The sequence below is a fragment of the Tenebrio molitor genome, chromosome 4 (assembly GCF_963966145.1).
Source record: "Tenebrio molitor chromosome 4, icTenMoli1.1, whole genome shotgun sequence".
Lineage (NCBI taxonomy): Eukaryota > Metazoa > Arthropoda > Insecta > Coleoptera > Tenebrionidae > Tenebrio > Tenebrio molitor.
In genome coordinates, this window is record NC_091049.1 from 14,009,758 (window position 1) to 14,014,899 (window position 5,142).

Consider the following 5,142-nt stretch of genomic DNA (forward strand, 5'->3'; position numbering starts at 1 on the left):
AGGAAAATGAAGGTAAAAAATATAGATAAGGGTGTATATTTTAATGCCAAATTATAACAGCGGTACCTGTAATTTTTACAGCAGGACTGAAAAAGAAACATAGGAAGCATTACTCTAACGAAGCTAAAGAAATTTAAGAAATGTCTACAAAAATTTATTAGAATCGGGATGTAAAGCTGTCGGTAAAGAAACAGCCCAATTAACGGGAGTCAACGAAACCACTGTTTCAAAAATTTGGAAAGGAAAAAAAAGGGAATCAAAAGATAGCAATTATTCTGCAGCTGAATTGAATGCAATTAGGGATATCATATATCAAGTAATTCCGAAATTATTATTTAAAAATAATAATAAGAAAGTGGGTGAGAACACAGCAAAAAGCAATATTTACCTGATGTTTGTCCTTCCTTGAGTCGGCACTGCACAACAAAGGGGCAATAAAATTAGAGGGTATAATGGAATAATTTATGGTAGTTATAAGATGGTTGGCTGTCCTATTGTAAAATGATTTACAATTTAAGTCAAAATTGACTATTTCTTGAGGAGGACTTTATATTATACATCCCAATCCTTGATCCTAACCCGTACACCTACTCGTACCAACGAATATACCCAATGCCTAATCTACAATATCAAATATTGATGCCGCCAAAAAAACACCGACTATTTGGAGAAAAAAGAGAATTTTGGACAGATGAAGATTGTCAACAGACTGAAAACCAAATTTTATGTACTTCCAACCGTGAATCGGACAAGTGTCACATCAATGAACCAGAAACCTGCAATTTTCTGCAAACCACAAACAACTATAAAATCATTAAACAATTGTCGAACAACAAAATATTAATTTCAACACACAGACCTTTAAAAATTATGGAAAGGAGAACGCACACTTTATATGTAATTCTAAAGACCACTCAAATGGGGATATTTTGATTTCAATCGACGCGTCTTGAAATGACGAATATTTGATATCATTGCGCCAAATGTGTAACTCGATTAATAAAGCGACAAAATCGATATAACTTGAAATATTTTCCAACTGATTTCTGTCAGAACACTTCATAAAACTGTCATTTGTAGTTTACGGGGGATTACGGATTCGGCTATTCCCTTTTAAAGGCATTGTACTGGTTCAGTGTCATCTTTGCAATTATACATCCTACTGTGAACCCTCTTAAGAAGTCAATTGCCCCCGTAAATAACTGAAAAGGGTATCTACCGCTCTCTTTCACACTCATACAAAGTAAATGGAAGTTTTTGATTTTCAATTATAGATTGCGGCTTTATTTATAGAGTTAGCGTTTTGGCGCAATGGTATCAAATATCGAGTGTTCAAATGAAATCCTGGGCTGGGAAGGCGTTGGAAACCGTCAATTGTTGTGCTTTTTTAAAGTGTAGATTGACAGTTATAATTCAGTAATTAGAGCATGTTGACAGCTAACCTAAAATGTATAAACAAAAAAATATTTCTGTTTTTGTTCGTTCTTTGCAATGTTGTTCACAAAAAATAGAGTAACAAACGATTCCAATTCTCGAAGCAAATATCTAAGGACATCCTTTGCTGAAAACAAACATGTTCAATTATGTTCCGATTAAACAGATCTGATGTTCCAATTAGGGCATTTTCAAGCACAGTGTCTGGGATTTTATTAAAGTTGTTCATCTCAATGCATATGATGGTACCCATGAAACGAAACTTTGAAATGCCAAAACTGTACCTACACCTGCACAGCGTTTCCTTTGCAGTGCAGTGGTTCACCATGTAAATTGTCGCGTTTTAAAATTGGATAGTAACCCACGATGTCAGAAATTATAAACATCAAATACGCGTCTGGAGATTATTTCAGCAAGATTTTACGAATTTTGGGAAGTGGAGAACTTTTTGATATATTAATTACCTGGAAAAATGTTTAGATCTAAATAAAGCACAACTTGACATAAATATGAGTTTTTATTGCAGACGTTCACAATAAATGCTGAAAATGTGCACCCTCTTGTTGTAAGCATAGCGTAGCCCGCCTTCTAACTCCATTTCTGATGACATGCTCAAGAACCACTGGATCTTCATTTATTTGATCAATTTTCATCCGTATTCTGTTTTGAAGTTCTGCCAGATCATTTATGGGGGTGATATAAATGGAATTTTTTAGAAATGGCCACAAAAAAAAATCGCAGGGTGTGAGATCACAAGATCTGGGAGGCCAGTTATTGAGTGTGTTTCGACTAATAAGCCTGTCAGCGTAGAAATTGGATAAGAAGTTTATTGTAGCGCCAGTTGTATGCGCTGTTGCGCCATCTTGTTGAAAATACCCATAAATTAGTTCATCATCATGAAGTTCATTTAAAAACGGTGTTAAAATTTCAGCACGATATCTTTCTCCATTGATATTGCCTGCAAATATGTTTGAGATAATAAACATGAGTAACAAATGATTACAGTAATTTACCTTGGAAAAAATATGGGCCAATAATCCTAAGTTGGCTAATAGCAGCACAAACTCCAATTTTTTGGGGGTAATGTGGAGCTTCAGTAAAAAAATGTGGATTTTGTGAACTCCACATTCTCATGTTTTGTGAGTTTACGTAGCCTGACAAATGAAAATATGCTTTATCTGTAAAGAATGTTTTTTCTAAAACATCATCAGCTATTGTGTTTAAAAACCATTGACAATAGTTTAGTCTTTGGGGCAAGTCATTTACATGTAATTCTTGGACAGCGGTGAGCCGATATGGAAATAAATGCAGATCTTCTTTTAAAATTTTTTGACAAGTTCCAACAGAAAGATCAACCTGTTGTGACAAATGCCGAATTGAAGTTGTAGGTGAATCTTCCATTATTTGTTGAACATTCCCAATTACTTCCTGAGTACGTTTCTTTACTTGGCCACTTCCTTCTTTTCGTCCAATAGTACCACTTTCTCGAAAATTATTTAAACAAAGATGGAGAGTTTGTCGAAATTACTCATACACAATTGCAACAATCGGAAATCGTTCCTGGAACTCCTCAAAACATGCACTGACAGAATATTCCCAGTTGCCATCAACTTTTGTTCCGTTTCGAAAATAGGCTTCCACCATGAAAACTTTATGTTCTCATAACAAAACCATTGTAAACACACCTTGGCTGGGTTTTAAAAAAACCGAAAATCAAACTATTGAAATTCTCGAAAGCACTGGGAGACCACAAAAGACGAAGTTCGAAAAACCACAAACGTATGTCAATGACATAAACAAATGTCATTCATGTCAAACGGCGGGAAATTCAGACTAGACTGTTACAAACGGTTTGATTTTTCCAACGCCTACTCAGCCCAGGATTTCATTTGAACACACGATATTTGTCATTTCAAGACGCGTCGATTGATATCATAATATCCCCATTTGAGTGGTTTTTAGAATTACATATAAAGTGTGCGTTCTCCTTTGCAAGAAAAAAATAAAACAAGAAACCATACACGGAAACATGCTAGCCTCTTCAGATGTAAACTACTGCAGAATTATGATCGACCAGACGAAATTTGACAACACGTACAACAACTACACCTACAAATCACCGGTAGAAGCTCCGTTAGCCGACTTCAAAACGAATAAATCAGTTAGACTCGAACAGAAACATTTAGAAGACTTTTCAAAACTTCACGAAGAAGCCGAAGACCTGAAATCTCACACCGAGATCAATCCCGTAATACTTCTGGTTCATGCATCCGCAACGTCCATCTTATGGATAGTGATAATTGCCACTTCAATTGCAACCTACCTGTTCAGAAATCATTTAACCCAGGTTTACAAGTCTGTTACGAAGTCGCCTATTGAAGAAGACAACTCCATACCCTTGCAAGAAATTCCACGATTCCACGAAGAGGGTAGGATGTCGGAAGAAGGCCTGAACCAATTCAGAAAGAGTTCCAGAACCGAAAGATCCCCAAGTAGAGGCGAAGAAAGAAATCAAAGCAAAGAAATAGAGAAGAAAATAGAAACAGTGCTCAGAGAGATAAAAGAGGATATGGCAGCAATAGTAGAGGAGAGCAGAGTACGAAGAAAGGAATTACCGGCAGCGAGAGAAAAGGAGGGAGAGCAAGAAAGAGAGAACATGCTGAAATCGTCAGAAGTAAGGAAAGAAAGCACAAGAGAGAAAGAGAAGAGGGTAGAACGTCGAAAGAAGGCAAGAACCCACTCAGAAATAGTTCCAGAACAAGAAGATCACCAAATAGAAGCGAAGAAGAAAATCAAAGCAAGGAAATGGATAAGGAAATGAAAACAAGCGGGATGAGAGAGGAGATCAAAACACTAAGAAAGGAATTAGCGGCAGTGAGAGAGGAGAATGGGGAGCTAAGGAAAGAATTAGCGACAGTGAGAGAGGAGATGAGAGGAAGAGAAGAAAAATGGCAGTTGGCAGGCAGGCAGATTGGATGAAAAGGATGAAAATCATTGAGGAAAAGATGGAACAAAGAGAAAAGAAGGAGAGGAAGAATAATGTTATAATAACTGGAATAGGGGCAATAAGTGGAAATATAGAGAGGGGGGGAAGAATGGTTAGAAAGGGAGATAGGGGTGAAAGTGAATGTAAAGGAAGCATTTAAAATAAAGATAAGATGATGCTAGCAAAAATAGAAAGATGGGAGCAGAAGAAGAACGTAATGCTAAGTAAGAGTAAGTTAAAGGAAAAAAAGGTGAGAGGATGTATATAGATGACGATTTGACAAAAGAAGAAAGGGAAACACAAAAGAAGTTAAGAGAGTTGGCCAGAGAAGAGAGAGAGATAAAGGAAAAAGGGTGAAAATAGGATACAGGAAAATACAGATAAACGGGGACTGGTTTAGATAGGATGAGAGACAGGAGAAACTGAAGAAAATTTTCTAGAAGAAGGAGAGAATAAGAAGACGACCCGGCGAGAAAATGTACAAGGAGAAGGTGAATAAAAAGGTAGAGGGACAAAGACACAGATATAAAGATAGAAGAGAGAAAATAAGAGAATCGAAGTACAATAGGGAGGGGAGAGAGTGTGTGTGAGAGAGGAAAATGATAGCGAGTTGCAGAGGTGGGGACGAGGAGAGAGAGAATAGGAATGGGAAGGAAGGAGAAGAGAGAGAGAAGGTGCAGGAGGTGACGCGAGGACAGTGAGAAGATCGAACACATGGGGCG

At 37.1% G+C, this 5,142-nt stretch overlaps 1 pseudogene; it reads right to left on the reverse strand.

Annotated features, from left to right (window-relative positions):
- Window positions 1-1,932: 1,932 nt before the first annotated feature.
- LOC138129499 (uncharacterized) lies at window positions 1,933-3,331 on the reverse strand (annotated as a pseudogene).
- Window positions 3,332-5,142: the final 1,811 nt, after the last annotated feature.